Raw genomic sequence first — 17,237 nt, forward strand, 5'->3', positions numbered from 1 at the left:
TAAGCTAGTAGCGTTATGTAGATTAGCAGTGTTTTCTCATGGTTGTAAAAGAATGGCTCTTTCTAAACAGTTAGGGAGCAAATACCTCCACATTTAAAGTCAATAGCTTTTTTTTACTGTGTCCTTTTTATGGTGTTTGTAATTACTCTGTGTGTGATTGCTCAAGTAGTGTGTTTTGTTGATACAGCATTGTCTGTGTAAGATGCTCTAAAGTCAACATAGACATCTAACCAAGTCTACATATTAAACTGAGTCTACATAGTTGACTCATATATATATATATATATATAATATATAAATATATATATATATCATACTATATATATATTATATATTATATATATATATAATACTCAAATATCTATTCTCCGGAACCAAAGATACCGTAACATCTGTTTCCGACTAGAAACTTGGGACTTATTTCCAAAATCATAAGTCAGGAATATATTTAGGAACCTCCGGTCGAACAATTCACAACGAACAATATTCCAATAAAAAAGATGAGGTAAAAATTTTACATCTCGAGGTAGAAATTTGATAGAATTGATACGACACTACTGATAGTTTCCATGTTTATCAAATTACAACCACGATCGTAAATTTTTAACCTGTGCATTCAAACTGATTAACTTTCGTGAAAAAAATAAGAATGTGGCAATAGACAAGCTCATTTCTGCAGATATACCCTAATATAATTTAATTAAAGGTGAAACAACTTCATAGAAAACATTTCATCAGTTAATTTAAAATTATATGATTTGCCACTTGAATTAAGAACCCATCAATGAATGGAGCGTACCTGCAGTCATATGTTGAGAAGGACACACTTCTTTTTTACATCACCTAAACAGTGATCTTACATATAGCTTTATTTTGCAGGCGGTGGGTTTTGTCAATTAACTCAGCCGTGCTATTCATCAGGCAGAACCTTCTAAGGGAGTTGAACAAGACTAGCCTGGTGGCTGTGCTGTGCAGATAAAGATAGGGCTGCAGTGATGATAGAGAGGATTGTTTGTATCAGCTGTAAGGACACACTTCTGCAATTTACAGAACAAAGTAAACATAGGCTTCTGAGAAACGCAACAACCCCACTGCAAAATCAAATGCAGCGTGATAGTGGGGCAATGCATTATCTTTTAACGTCTCCCTTAGATTACTTTGTGTCAGTTTGGGGATCTAAATTTAGCTCTAAAGAAAGCAATTGGATACCATCAAAATATCACCCTGAAACCTAGCCAAACCATCAACCCCTTTTGCTAATTCTGCTGTTTTCTTACATGCATTACCCTTTCTCTCTGGGCTCTACCGTATGTTCACCATGTTGGAATGCACTTTGCTATGCGTTCGTCATGTTGGAATACCCTTTGCTATGCATTTACCATTGTAAACTTCTCTAAGGGACAGCCATGGCAACACAATGCATTTGTAACCAGCATTGCATAGTAGCACTGATACAGTAGCACTGTCTGGTACTGATGTGATGGTGTGGATTACCAGCCAGTGTGTATTGATGTGTACCATTGTGATCCCATTGCTGTGTCCAATAATGTACTATTATAACAATGCAGCATCGTTTCATCGCAGATACCCTTGCCCCTCTGCACAGAACCCTTGCTATCTAAGAATATTAGTGCTTAACATTAAACTGGCTACATGTCAGCTGCTGCCCAGATGTGCACATTCTCTGCCTGCCCGCTCCAGGTCCTCTGAAAGCCTAATTCTCACCATATGGAAGAGCAGGGTCACCTAAGAGTCAACATCTGAACAACACCTGCTGCACCAAATTGTAAAATGCATTTATATGCATAGCGGCAGATCCAAATACTGATGTCCTATTAGAATTTATAATCCAGATTGTTCGTGGACCTTATTTTACTGATCTTTTATTGATTGGTTATTAATAATTCTGACCTGGGATGGAAACGACAGCAGAGTTAATGCAGAGTTAAGGGATACCAAGATCCTTTACTGTTAATACCATTACAATAGTCCCATTCCCCACATACACTCCTGTCCCCTCTATATTGCAGGTATTTGTGTTCTCTTTGCTTGCTGACCAGCTGAACATATTTAATTTCCTCTGAATTTCTTAATTAAACAAGGCTTGAAAAATAACTGCCTTTGTCTGCCATTCGAACATTGAGTCGGTCCTTACCTGAAACTGCTGTGGTTAAACATTGATTTAAGTTTCTAGTTCTTGACCAAACAAAATCGTACCTTTCCGCTAAATCTACATTGAAGTCATTGACAAATAAAGTGTAAACCTCCATTCTATTAATACACCCATCCTGTTATATTTGGCTAACCCTACCTTTGTGGCATTAGTTTTGCGTATCCCATCCAGTCATTAAAGCAAACAAGCTCATTTTAAATTTCCTCCTACATACTAAATAAAGGAAAGCCAGTCCGCCTTGTCTGAGCACACTGAGGCATCTTTGTAAATTCATTACAAGGTCGGGTTTTTTTTACATTTTTTACAGTGAGTTCACCAGTTTAAACACCCCAGGAATTTTAATACATTGTTTTTCATTGTTCTATTTATTTGTATTATTGACTTTTAAACTGTATTCACTGCAACTAAACTGTATTCACTGCAAGATATATATATATATATATATATATATAATATATATATATATAATATATCGATTATACATATTATCACTGGCTTTAATGGATTAATTAAGCATGGTTGATGGTCATGTCAATCATGCTTATAGATATTTTAGAGTCTAGTATTAAGATCTGATTACTTTACAGATCCTGGATGCTGTGTTGCATCTTGGGAAACAAATACACTGAGCTCTGATTCAGACTCCATCCCTTCCCCCGTACATGTTAATTATCAGCATAATAAATCATTTTGCTGTGTTACAGTTAGAGGCACACCTCCGGTGGGGGTGTCAGGACCCCCCCCCCCCCCCCCAAATGATAAGGAGTTCTATTTCAGCAAGTAGTTCGAAACAATTTTGTCGATAAATAAATATGTCAAATCAGTTTTTTTTCGAAGCCGACGGAGCAGGTTTCTTGGTTTCCAAATAGTCCAAAGAATCCATCGGTGTAATAGTGCCAGGTGACGTAAATAAAAACAAATTCTAACTAGAAATGTACAAAAGAATATGGCCACAGTTCTAAACGTCCATAAAGTGTATGTTGTGAGCTCTCAAGATGTGCAGGTTTTCAACGAAAGTTCTACAAATCAAACAGACGTCGAAGGACGATGGAAAAGTAAAGGCAGCTTCACGACATACAATCCATTGAGGTGCTGTAGTTAGACTTTCCATATGGTCAATTGTAAACTTAGAGTCACTTTACATTTGACCGTCAATGAAACTACACTGGAGTTTTTTCGGAAGCCTTCTAATTTTTGTTAACTTTCACATATAAAATTGACATCCTGTATGGTAACCCTAGGACACAATGACGACACTGCAAAGAGTTTTTATAACAATCCAAGTTAACTGGAGACTTTAATTTCACATCTTCAGCTCTTGCCTACTCAAGTCCCAGAAAACTACATAAAGTGAGTTTACAGGGTATTTATGTATATAAAACACTTCGTGGGACCACCAAAAGCATAGTTTTCGATCCACCCTGGTGGTTTTCGTATCTCTTTAAATCTTTGTGATTACAAATCTTATGAATTTGCTGCATTTACTAATGGTACAATAAACTAAACGACGTGAACACAACGTTACCAGCGATACTAATTGGTTTTTTTCTGATACATAAAGAATGACCTAACCAAACTGAGCTTTATTGGACAAGAGGTTCACTAGATACAGGAAAACTGTGCAGGTCTCTCCACAGGGATATGCGAAGGCAAGACTGCAGCTGTGCAGTCAGTTCTAATGCTTGTTGTTTTAGACTGCATGCCTGCCTCTCCAGTTCTGCCCAAGCAAGTGAAAAGAGTGGATTCATTAGATTAGAGGTACTGGCATTCATGCAGCAATTGCAATCGGAGGGGTGGGTGATCGATTGAGTGCTGTAAGACTCCCCTCTTTCAAAAGATTCCCAGGCCTTTCAAGCTAAACAATCTGTTGACGCCCTGCTCTGCACTGTCTCGTGTGTACACACTGCAAACACTGCCCCAGCCAGCGAGTGATTCAGTAGCTGCCCATGGAAATGCTTCTGCACATGCAGTTGTATAGGTGTACTGTAACAATTGCATTTTTAAGCTGTTAACTCATTGTAAGACGAGGCACATTTTCACAGCATCCTGTTATTTGCATTGAATATCTTTTGCTATTTCCTAAGACATGTTGTGAAGTACATGATATTTGAAACACAACACTGTAGATGAAAAGTTTCTCAATCTTTTTCATAACGACACCCCATAAGGATCAGCTGAACTTAGTCATTAACCCCTTGCCACAGAAAAGAACAAAGATTAAGAATTATTGCCAATTAACAATGTAGTTTAATTAATATCAATTATTAATTACATTTAATTTCACTAGTTTTGAGAATTACAGAGAAATAATTCATAAAACGAAGAAATAATGAAACCCCAGTCACTGGTATAATCTCAGCTTGGGTCATTGTGTGGATAACAATAAGGATAAACTATCAAATATAGACATGTACCGTAGCATGGCAACAGGCATAAATGGAACAGTTGCTTTGTTCTGATTGGACCATATTAAATCTGCATGCCAAACCGGATAGCACAACTGGCAGTGACATTACTGCATAGCAACACACATTTCTGACTCACTGGCACATTGTGTGAAATAAAAATGTCCTTAAAATTTTTAATAAAAAGGAAACACAACAGCCCCCACTTTTTTTTTTAAGCTAAAATGTCCCCCTTCAGAACGCCAGATATTGTCGTGTCGTGTCCCCCCTCCAGGGTAAACTATGGGACATGCCTAGTATATTCAACTGTAAACATACACTGCATAAAATACTGCATACAATCACTTTTATAAGGGTGGGAGCTGCAACAGGACCATGTGATCTGCTGCAAGAAAGGGTCCCAGAATGCATCAGTTTGTCAGCTTGGCTAACTTATAAATGAAAATTCATTCCACCAGTTTTAGATGCCTAAGAAGTGCTGAAGGACAACAAATGAATGTATAAAGTGTCAGGGTCCGTTTCAGGGATGTGTTAGCGAGGCGAAGGTCCCGCTCATACTTGTTCTAAAAGATTTGCTTTATCAGTTTTAAGATGGAAGTGTTTATACAAGCTGTCTGCAGAGTGGAGTCTTTCCTTGACATGATTCCATAGCCATCACCTTTGGGATAAGACCTGGTCAACTACCCTAATTACTTTGTCAGTCAGAACTACAGTCCACTTTCAAACCACAGCAATCCAGCATACTTCCCACAACGGCAAAGCAAGTTTCCTTCAATAAAAAAAAGCATTGTCATACTGCCAGGCTTGCTTGTGAAGAACTGCATGGGAAACAGTCTTTCTTGTGTATTCGCCAATTCAAAACACCAGTGAAAACATTTGAGAAAGAGAAGAACAAGCACTGCGGGTATTGTTTGAATATGCTAATAAGCCATGAAAGGAAAGTCAACAGGAGACTTAAGGTCATTTTCCTGTCAGTAAAACATATGTGGGAAAAGGTTTTAGTTGGATTTCAACACACTGCCAAATAATCTCTCTGTAATGAGATTTTTTTTAATAGAAAACAGAAAGCGTGAAAATAGTTCTGTACATAAACCGAGAGTCAATCCATAATATCCCATTTGAAAAATAACCTGAGTCTGAGGCTGGAAAATAAATGAAAAATGAATTGGAAGGGCCACTAGTTCTTCCAGTTATCCCAAAGAAGTGATGTTGCACAGTAATTGTGCAGCTGAGTACATGCTCATGCTATGCATTTACTATAGTTTACACTGGTTTCCCATGATTTTTAATATGCTTTTTCACACTTTGTATGCTTTTACTATGGGAACCTTTTATAAGGGAATGAAGTTTTCCTGTATAGCAGTAAATTGATAAAATATGGGCTACAGCTTGGATTGATTGTTAATATGGAAATATTAGCATACTCCATACTCGTACAATCGGCATGTTGGAGGCTGGATTAGGGCAGCGTACTGTGGCTCGCTGTCTTGGGTGCTCACAGCCGGCAATTTCAAACCTGGCGAGATGGTATAACCAGACACACTCTGTCAATGACAGGCCATGAACTGGGAGACCAAGAGTCACAACACCTGCCCAAGATGGACAGATCATTTTGCAGCATCTTTGTGATGTCAGTTGCTAAAATCAGCACAATAAATTCACTGCACCTTCTCTAAAATAGTTTGTCATTTTTCGATCACATCTAGTGAATTTTATCCAAATATAAGTGCTAAGTTTCTTTTGATGCTCAAATATAAGTGACACATTTCTTTTGAAGTTCAGTATGCATAATGGTTATGTTAATTTGGGTTTTACTGGTTTCAAACGTTTATAACTGGAAGTGGTGTGCTTTTTTAGTAGGGAAAACAAGGCGCTTGAGTTAGGGTCTTGCAATGTGTCCTGAATGTAGGTCAGTTCTCTAGACTTCTTACCATTAGTCTGGTAGCTTGACATTGGAGTATAGTTTTAGGATTGTAACTGGGAGTAATAACTGGGAGTAACAATACTTCAAGAAACTGACAAATGGTAAAATTAATTAACTCTGTATGTTTATTGGTAATCACTCCTTGTGCTTCAATTACCTGGGATCTTTTGTAGTAATAATGTGGAGCTGACCATCACTCTCCTTGTAACAGTTCAGCATTATGATGCATAGCAGATCCATTCCAGATGTTACTACATTCTCAATCAGTGCTGTGCTGGACACACATGGTAGCTAACCCCGTTATAGTCAGTGTTATGTCAGGTGTTGCCATGTTTAATAAGTTCATATTAATCTTGACCCCAGATCATGACAAACATGACTGGAATAAATTAATCTGGACTGACACTGCAGACAATCCATACCTTTCCAAGCAGCCTGGGTATCAGTTATGTAATATCTAATACAGCAGGCTAATGTCAAGATCAGTGTTGTCATGTAGCATGGCAGAAAACAATAATGCAAAACCTACTGACATAAGCCTTTGTCCAATAGATACCCTTTTATGGTAACACTTAGTAAGCCTGTTTATCAGATAGGCAGTTGACAGTTCTGTCACTGTGCCAGGAGTACAGTCTGTTCCCATGGCAACAAGTGCTGTTGACCAAACAAATTGGTCAAATTGTTTCATTCAACTCTCAGGATTTTTAGACAATGTATGTGACATTCCTGGATTTGGTTAATGCATATGGTTCAGTGCCACATGAACTTCTTTGGGCAGCATTTGATTTTTTCAGTATACCGATGACAATAACACATTCAGTGAAAGCCTATTTTGGAGATTTGCAATTTAGTTTTTCAACTTCATTATTCAGCACTACATGGCAATGCCTAGAAGTTGGAATAATGGCAGGATGTACCATTTCTCCACTGGCTTTTACCTTGGAAATGGAAGTAATTATAAGGGCATCAAAATGGGTAGTGGGAGGAGAGCGCTTGGCTTCTGGAATGCGACTACCACCAATTCGAGCATACATGGATGACATGACAATCATGACTACAACAGTAGCCTGCACTAATCAGTTATTGGGCAAATTAACCAATAACATTGAATGGGCACGAATGCAATTCAAGCCCACTAAATCAAGGAGCATCTCTATAATTAATACCAATATCAAGTGTCCGAGAAGCCAGTAAAAAGTCTTGGGAGATGGTACGACAGGGATCTAAAGGACACAGTTCGTGAGGGAGAAGTTAGACAACAAGCAGTGGAAGGGATGAAGAACATAGACATGAAGCGCTTTACCGGGCAAACTGAAAACTGGTGCTTTTAGATTGGTCTACTGTCAAGACTGCTGAGGCCAATGACTGTGTACGAGGTTTCCTTGACAACAGTTGAGAAGCTAGAAGCTTTAATCAGTTCACATCAGGAAATGGTTGGGCGTTCCACACTGCCTCAGCAGTGTGACTTTATGGTAAAGGAATACTGCAGCTACCAATCTCTGCTCTAACCGAGGCGTTTAAGTGCGCCATGCTCCGACTGGAAATGACATTAGTAGATTCATGCGACAAATGCATAAGGGAGGCAGCACCAGTATTGATAACTGGAAGAAAGTGGGTGGCAAAGAAAGCTGTGGAAGATGCTAAGGCTGTCCTTTGAATCAGTGACATTATGGGGCAAGTTCAGCATGGAAGACAGGGGTCTTGGTCTCAGCTTCTCCTACATGGCACAAAGCAACCCCAGCTCAACAGAGGAAGCTGGTAGTCAGTGAGGTGCAAAAGTAGGAGGAGGGGATGAGGTGTGTAAAGATCATGTCCCAGGCCAATCACAGAGAACAGATAAGATAGGAGAGTGGAACAACACAAGATCAGCTGAGCTTCAAGCCTTTGATTCCCAAATAAATGTAAGTTTTATTATGTTGTCAAAGAATAAAACTGCAAATTGCACAACTGTAAAGATAAATCTGGCTTAGAGTTCTGGCAAGGAAAGAAATAAAAAACAAATGCAAGTCTGCAAAACTAAATGTTATCGGCCTTGGTTATTAAGTCATTTAAGTTGGTCGGCTAGTTAGCTGGTTTGTGTCCTAAACTTACTGCAGTTACTAGCAGACATTACAAACACATTGAATACTAACCAATACAAGAAATGCAAAGTACCTTGTGTAACTGGCCAGCAGGATAAAGACAACACCATTTTATAAATTAAAGCTTGTTTTTAGCTTAATACTCTTGAAAAGCGTTTATTTGTCATTTTGCAGTGTCAGAGAACTCCATTATGAAGGGTTGTTTTTTATTATATATGTAATTAGCAAGCTAGCTGTGAAGTTATGAAACAAAAATATCCCTTTCACTGTACACACATTTTCTATTCAAGGAATGCAAGTCACATTAGTACCTCAATCGACATCAAGGACATCTAACAGTCACAAACTACTAGACATCTCAAACAACACCCAACATTCCTCAGCAGCTTCTGAAACAAAGTTGTGCGATTTGACTGGCACTGCCCACTCCCTTGCCATTCTTGGACTGGTTTTCAGTTCCAATTCAAGGCAGATGTGCACTCTAGTAAGTTTATTAATATATTTATTGTTTCATGAAAATGTTTAGTGTGTCACACTAAATAATTAATCAATGAGACTACCGGCCCTTAAAACAGTAACTCCTACAGGACTGAGCGCTCAACACACCTGGGTTTGCCTTTGGAAGCTACTATTGAAATTGTGATTATAAATCACAGGTACAACATGGTTTTATAATTACATCTGTACAAAAAAAAAAAAAAAAAAAAAACCCTTTCCTTTATTTGCTCTCATTATGTGGGCAATATTGAAGTTGTACTTGTGGTTTGTGTAATGTTGTCTAATTCTAGTTCAGCTAAACTCACAGCTGATGTAGGACTAAGTTCAATACAGCATTTGATTCTCATGCAATTCTGTAACCTTAAAGAAAATGTACTAGCTTTGCTTGCACTGCAATTAAATAAATGAATCAATTTGATAGTACATAGATAAAGAAAGAAGAGTTCAATGAAGGTATCGCACCTGCTTTAGTGTAGCAGCTTCCCCTCCAATGCAATTACTCACATGAACAGGCCAGCATAGCAACTGAAAAGCAGGGGGTGTTAAAGTGCCTGTGAAACTATTTTGCTGTGATGGGGGGGGGGGGGGACCACACACACACCAGGCAGCTTCCAACATACAGCTGAAACTAGCAGAGACACCTACCACTGCAAATGGAAGGGTTGTGTGTAGAATAGATTTGAAACACTTCCACTGCACAAATAAAATGCAACAGTCCTGCAATTTTTTTTTTTTGGGGGGGGGGGTGAAGGAGCAGGAGAATAAAAAATAATTAAAATCAAGCAGGGAAACAAAACACTACTCATGAGTAAACTATGACCCAAATCCTCTGTACATTATACAGTAGGGTATACTTACCTTCACTGTACAGTTGCAGCATGCTACCATGTAATACACTACTGAAGTATCACAATTTAGAACAGAAGCACTTTTTTTGGAATAGGACTACCAGGTGAAGCAGTAGGATCTAACACTGGGCACACTCAATTAGTGGAAAATTGAGTGCCAACAAGGGACAATCCTCGATGGGCAGATTGGCCTTTCTCATTCTTAAAACTTATGTTCTTGCAGTGTGAAAAGAAATAGAACATGCCGTCAAGGTAAACTCATTACTTTTATTGTATAATATCGGTAGAAACATCTGACCCAAAACAGTGACATGACAGCCAGGTTGAAAATACAACTCAAAACAGACCCATTGATAATGCACAAGGCACGCAAGCAAGCGTAACTTTTTTTTGAAGACCGTCCACTTGAGTTTACATATCTGCCCCAGCATTCCCCTGAAACGAGGAAAAAAGTGAAAGTCTAAAAAAAGGAAATCCTCGTCATTTGTCACTTTAAAAAACACACATTGGAGGAAAACGACCCGCATAGTGATCTACAAATGGAACAAACTAAAATTACACATCAGTCTTAAACAGAAGTGGCAGCTTGTGCTAGCAACTACTTGCTGCAACACATGTACTGACACAACATGTACAGTACTTTGTTTAAACATTTACAGTAACCCTAATGACAGGGACATTCCAGTTAACTATATGAAGTTAAGAAGTTTCAGGGGCAATCATAGTATGCACAATTACACTTCACACAACTAGGCTTTAAATGCTGCTGGTGCATCAGACAAAGGTTGGCTAAAGTACCGAACAGTCAACATTGTCGATCTGCTGGGGAAAAAAGTTCAGTCATCATTGACACCAGAAACAAAGCCAAATCCAGTTATGTGCAATTCTTACACTGCAACATATATAAATGTAACCCAGCTTAAAAAAAACTTACATCATTAATACTCCATCAGCTGTATCCCAATGTTAATTGAAGGCACCACTGATCTTTTACCATAGCATTTCTTACATGCAGCTCTGCTCCACCAACACCTGAAAGTAATGTTATACATAGTTAACACTTTTTTAGAATGCCATACTACATAGACACTGCAATGCCATGCTGCTGGTGCATCAGACAAAGGTTGGCTAGAGTACCGAACAGTCAACATTGTCGATCTGCTGGGGAAAAAAGTTCAGTCATCACGGACACCAGAATCAAATCTTAAACAAAAGCTACAAGATGTATTCCATTTGGACACAGTCAGAAACATTATCCAGTTTCAGATGTACTTACATCATGAATACTTTATCCAACTTTGAACAAAGTCAGCCATGGTCTGCTCTGCCTTTACCACTGGATCTCTGATTACACCAGCAATAAGCACCCTACAAGAATAATAAAACCTGTTAGGAACCATGCAACACACTGCAAAGTGAAACACCTTCAGACGTGTTTTGAAGCTGTGCGGATACTGTTGATGTTTCTGGTGCATCAGACAAAGTTTGGCTAAAGTACCGAACAGTCAACATTGTCGATCTGCTGGGGAAAAAAGTTCAGTCATCACGGACACCAGAAACAGACAGCTAGCCATGCACATCTTACCATTTCAGCTATGAAGTGAAAATTAAATTTACCATTAGATTAAAACTGGACCATTCTCTTTAGAAACCCAAGTAGGCAAAACATTTCAGTTTATGGCTTCACAGATTTATAGAGATGAAAAGGAACACGCCAATGTTTATCCATCTAGCCTTCATTCTGTACTTACAGCTTTAGTATTTCCACACTGGTGTACTGCCAATGACCAGTTCTGCTGCCTTTTGCTAGTTGCACACAAGCACCCCTGCAAATAAACAGTTTCACTTTTGTCATCAGGAAGCCATACTGCACACACACTGCAAGGCCTTTTTAGTTGCCACTGGTGCATCAGACAAAGTTTGGCTAAAGTACCGAACAGTCAACACTGTCGATCTGCTGGGGAAAAAAGTTCAGTCATCACAGACACCAGAATCAAATCTTAAACAAAAGCTACAAGATGTATTCCATTTGGACACAGTCAGAAACATTATCCAGTTTCAGATGTACTTACATCATGAATACTTTATCCAACTTTGAACAAAGTCAGCCATGGTCTGCTCTGCCTTTACCACTGGATCTCTGATTACACCAGCAATAAGCACCCTACAAGAATAATAAAACCTGTTAGGAACCATGCAACACACTGCAAAGTGAAACACCTTCAGACATGTTTTGAAGCTGTGCGGATACTGTTGATGTTTCTGGTGCATCAGACAAAGTTTGGCTAAAGTACCGAACAGTCAACATTGTCGATCTGCTGGGGAAAAAAGTTCAGTCATCACAGACACCAGAATTACAGCTAGTCATTGTGCCAAGATCCTCTAAAGTTTTAAATTATGTCCACACAGTTAATAAACCCAAAGGACATTACAGGAGTTAATGAATCATTTTGGTGGCACTTACACTTGGCCAGATAAAACACCTTCAATTCTAGTAAAGCTTTGTTTGCCTTGCAGCTCATGGGCACCTAGTTTCAAATATACTTACAGTTCGGCCTGCTGCTGCATTTTGCCACAGCCTGGAGTTCTGTTCTACATCTCAATTCCACACAGAATCAGCCCCCTGCAACAAAAACTACTATAAGTTAAACCACAGACACACGTTTCTGGTGCCTCAAAGTTTGGCTTAAGTAACGAACAGTCAACATTCAGAAATTCAGAAAATTCTTTAAAAAAAATCACTTTTCTGTGTTTACATGACTAACTATAGAAAATCTAATTAGAATTCAACTGTATACATGGATTTAAGTTTTTGGAAAAAGCTGAATATTTTCGTATGCAAAGTACTGGATCAGCCCAAGTAGGATTTGAACAGACCGGACATTTCTGCCACAGAACGGCGACCAATCCAGTAACTCAAATGCTTTATTGAAGTGTCAGGTCTTCAAAGATTACTCTACCTCTATGCAGACTCCACACAATGTGCAATCAGCCCTTCCAACAGCTCATCCTGTTCTATATTACCAGTTTCTTTTGCACACATTTTAAATTCTCACGTTATTTTAAAACTGTAACACGTGCAGACCGACTACAGATTAATATTTTCGTTTTCTAAAATCAGGCACAAGAGAAAAGGGTCCAAAAAAAAGTGTGCAAATGTGCAGTATGCTATTTCAATAAAAGTTTTCCGAACTGTGCGTTTACATGATACACATTATCAACCGGAAATTTGTAGGTGCCGTTTTCCGAAAAACTCACTTCTGGAATATTCCGATACATTTTCGGAAAACTGTTTACGTGACTTGATATCAGAATTAGTTTTCAAAAAAATATCAGAATTCTTACGCTCATGCAAACGCACTGATTGTCGATCTGTTTTGGGGGAAAAAGGTTCAGTCATCAAGTTAACACCAGCAAAATGGAGAAGTATGCCACGCGCGCACAGATATTTCATTTAAAACGCAATGGTACTAATCTAACCACAAACGCCTTAACATAAGAAGCAACAACGACAAAGAAAATCACTTCCAGAACATGGTAACCAGCCACGTGTACAGAACCAAGGCCCATACTACTAGTCTAACAAACGAGTGCAAAGTACCAATACTTGCATAATATTTTATACAGTATATTTAATACACTCTCAAGGTCATACGAAAAGAAAAATAAACGCAAATAAAATGTAAAAAACTAATATTCCCAAAAGTTCCCACCATAGTTGAAGTATTCCATCGGTAAGTATAACCTTATCGATGAAATCAACAATTACCTGATTACGCTCTGGCAAATGCACGTAGCGAACTATATTAAATGTTGCTATTAGTTTAAGAAACTTGTTAATAAGACGATTGCTAAGGATGCTACTTCTGCTTATCAAATAAGCTCTTACCTCCGCTACAGCGAAAACCAAATGGAGACAGACCGCTCGTACTGCCTCCAGAAATACATGGCGCTTAACTACTGCGCAAGCGCAACAAAACAATTTAGTTGCATTCTGGGAGTTGTAGTTTTCTGTCTCTGCATCACACGCTACAACTTGGTTAAACATTCATGTTATCATACCGGATACCGGTTATTTTTGCCTAGCTTCTGTGTCCAAAAATCTAAGGTGTTGCATGAGTAAACTAAAAGAATCGACAGCTAAATATAACTATAACTAATATAATATATATATATATATATATATATATATATATATATATATATATATATATATATATTATCATAGTGTAAGCTTTTGAGATTGAAACTCTACTGCACGTCTAAAGGTTTATAGTTAATGCTCCATAAATGCTGTGCACTTCCATTTGCTGTGTGCAGTTTTGAAGAAGCAGAAGTTTAACCAAACATGTATTTTCTTTTCAAACATATAGATGAAGGAGATGAACTGCAGACATATCTCTAGGATTATTGTGCCAGCAAGTTTGCAGTGGTGGAGTTTCATGAGTCACTGAGCCACGAGCTGAGGGCACAGGATGTGGACAATGTGAAGACCACCTTGGTGTGTCCATACATGGTGGACAGTGGCATGTTTGCTGGGTGCAATATCAGGTGGGTATCATGCAAGCTTTTAAAATTGTGCTCACCCCTCATACTTCAGGCCAATGAAGCCTGGCTTTGCTCTTTTCAATGCCAAATTGGATCTGCCGTCAATTTTATCTGCAAACCAATTTGCAACTGGCCATTACACACAAGTTATTGGCAGAACAAGTCATTAGTCTCTAACCTACCTCTACAAGTAGTTGTGATATAAATCCTGGTTTCACAGACCTTTGTTAATAGTCCTCAATTAGTGCTCATTATGGGGCTGTAAAACCCAGTTCCTTAAATTTGGTTTCCAAAAAAGCTCATGTTTGAGTCCACTTGAAACATTAACAAAACAATAATATTTTTATAGGGTTTGATTAACGTATCAAATATATAAAATGTGCTTGTATTGTATGTTGGAACACACAACAGATACAATACATTCTAAGAACTCTTAAACCAGTCTCAATTTGTTCTTTTATCCCCACCCCCCCAAAAAAGAAGAGATGAACTGGAGCTCTTCATCCAGCCTCTGAAACCGGATTATTGTGTACAGCAGGCGATGAAAGCCATTATTAATCAGCCAATGATCTGCATCCCACACCTCTTATACTTTGCTGTCATGCTCAAGGTGTCAGTATCTTCACTATCAGTAACGAACCATCTGCCACCAAAGCAGTTTAAAATCAGAATTGTGCATTTCCATCAGCAGCAGATCGAGGTCAAATCCACTCAAAGGGGTCTGATAACATCAGCACCAGTCAGGATTGCGAGCTGGCACAACTCTGAATGAGAGTCCAATATAAAAGATGGAGAGGCTGGTTTGAAATCTCGTACTGCAGAAAAAGAAATATTCAGGCTGAACACGGAGGCTGTGTATATTATTCGATCAGGACATATTGGAGGCGGACGAATCTATTTATAAACGGCAATAATATAAATTTGATACATACAGGTGATCTTTGACTGTCCGGTTGCAGATTGTAGAGTGCAGACAGATCCAGCCCCAGTTTGATACTGGAACGAGATGAGATTTAGACTGGTTCAGATAGAAACGAGGCATAACGGTGCAGTACTGTGTCGGCCACCGCTCACAACCTGCACATACGTATCGTCAACCAGACGTGCAGATTCCAAATAGTTTGTGGATGCTGAAGATTTTGTAAGATCGAACCAATCCATGTATTGTATTCATCATTGGGATTCAGTAGATGATCATAGTGGTCTAGATCAGGGCTATGGTTGTGGTCACGTTCTGATATAGATCACATTTTCCGTAGGGACTGTACACCAGGCATCAAGCCCTTGTAGCATAGCAGTTTACACACTCACCACATCGCAGTCCTGAAGCATTACAGTTTTCATTTATTTGTATTTGTATGTATCTATTAAGATAGGGATTGCACTTTTTATTGCATTGTCAATCACACATCTTTATTATTTGAGAGTGCAGGGATGTTGGTTTACGTGTTTTTCATGTAAACTGATCCGAGATCAGCCCTTTGGAGCTAGCTGGTTTTATAAAAAGGTTGTAAGTGCATATGATGTACAATGTAGTGCGCAGCACCTACTTTGTTGCTTGTTTGTTTTTGGTTTTATGTCTTTAGTTATTCTTTTACTTATCTGGCAACAGATTCTATAAAACATTAACCAACAACAACAACACTGAGATATATCTGGGAAAAAAAAAAAATCAGTGTTTATAGTTTACATGGGAATTCTTGGGATGTAACCACACTAATTGATGTGCTTATTCTGTAATTCCTGAGATTCTTTCAAAGCCAATTAAACCATGTATTGGCCAAGAACCCAAGACTGTCCATTCTATCCCTCAGACAACGGTTTCATTCAAAACAATAAGCCCTGCTTCTACCCGTTTCACAATTGCCACTTGCAGTCTGGTGAAGAATAGACTTGGTGAGAGGCAGGGGAGAAGGTATTTTAGAAGAACTTGCTGTAACCCTACCAATACCTGATGTAACTATACCTTTCTCTTTGCGTTTACCAAACAGCCTCTTGCCGTGGGAAGACAATGTGGAATCGTACAAGTGCATGTATCCATTTATAGAGAAAAGGGCTGGTACTGCGAACAGCGTTCCAGAGAAGAGAATTTAGTATCTGTCAGTAACGTGACTATCAAACACACACCTCTTCTCATCTCGTCTCTCTGCCTGGACTTGCACCTGACCAGTAGGAGTTGCTGAAGCCTGAGGAGATAAACTAGCCCCTCTGATTAATCACACTAAATCTGCTGGAGCACAAAGACCAATGCCGCACTCTCTGTGTCAGGCAACTTCCAACCAGTTAACACTCCTTTCATTTAATGACAGACTGGAGACAGACTGCAGCAGAACTTTGAGTGATCCAGGGCACTTCATTTACACTGATCCAACTTACCCATATGACAGTAACTCTGGTCAAAATAAAGTCAAAGGACAGAATCATTTTAGCTAATGCCTTCTTGTCTACTTAGAGCTCGATTCTATACCTTTTGGGGCAAGCTGCAGCTGGATTTCATTTAAACATTTTACAGCATCAGGGAATAACTTTAGATTGTCATGGAATAATTGCTACAAAGTAGTTGATGTATTTCAATTGTAACAGCTCAGATCAGCAGTGTCTTCAGTTAATAACAAAAAACACGGTTTTACTTTTTGTTGTCAAGTTCCAAATTATTAAACATTGAAGAACTGCTGGCCCATCGATCCCACCTCTCAAATCTACAATTTTATAATTTGCTTAAATGAAGTGGTGTTCCGATAACTATACACAATGTGTGAA

At 38.6% G+C, this 17,237-nt stretch overlaps 1 long non-coding RNA gene and 5 other non-coding genes across 8 annotated transcripts; all 6 read right to left on the reverse strand.

Annotated features, from left to right (window-relative positions):
- Nucleotides 1-10,182: 10,182 nt before the first annotated feature.
- Nucleotides 10,183-13,881, reverse strand: LOC121297775. Of its 3 annotated transcripts, none has more exons than XR_005947206.1 (7): nt 13,819-13,881; nt 12,478-12,552; nt 12,002-12,093; nt 11,681-11,755; nt 11,206-11,297; nt 10,864-10,961; nt 10,183-10,364 (listed from the first exon to the last, which is right to left on the reverse strand). It is a non-coding gene; the product is annotated as an uncharacterized LOC121297775 (long non-coding RNA). The 3 variants fall into 3 exon arrangements; XR_005947207.1 differs by having other exon boundaries at nt 12,478-12,564; nt 13,819-13,833; XR_005947208.1 differs by lacking the exon at nt 13,819-13,881 and adding an exon at nt 13,699-13,722.
- LOC121298511 lies at nt 10,695-10,786 on the reverse strand. The gene has a single exon (XR_005947292.1). It is a non-coding gene; the product is annotated as a small nucleolar SNORD12/SNORD106 (small nucleolar RNA).
- Nucleotides 11,034-11,125, reverse strand: LOC121298513. Its single transcript, XR_005947294.1, has one exon. It is a non-coding gene; the product is annotated as a small nucleolar SNORD12/SNORD106 (small nucleolar RNA).
- On the reverse strand, nt 11,395-11,486 carry LOC121298510. Its single transcript, XR_005947291.1, has one exon. It is a non-coding gene; the product is annotated as a small nucleolar SNORD12/SNORD106 (small nucleolar RNA).
- LOC121298512 lies at nt 11,830-11,921 on the reverse strand. Its single transcript, XR_005947293.1, has one exon. It is a non-coding gene; the product is annotated as a small nucleolar SNORD12/SNORD106 (small nucleolar RNA).
- Nucleotides 12,191-12,282, reverse strand: LOC121298509. Its single transcript, XR_005947290.1, has one exon. It is a non-coding gene; the product is annotated as a small nucleolar SNORD12/SNORD106 (small nucleolar RNA).
- Nucleotides 13,882-17,237: the final 3,356 nt, after the last annotated feature.

This window comes from Polyodon spathula, chromosome 23 (assembly GCF_017654505.1).
Source record: "Polyodon spathula isolate WHYD16114869_AA chromosome 23, ASM1765450v1, whole genome shotgun sequence".
Classification (NCBI taxonomy): domain Eukaryota; kingdom Metazoa; phylum Chordata; class Actinopteri; order Acipenseriformes; family Polyodontidae; genus Polyodon; species Polyodon spathula.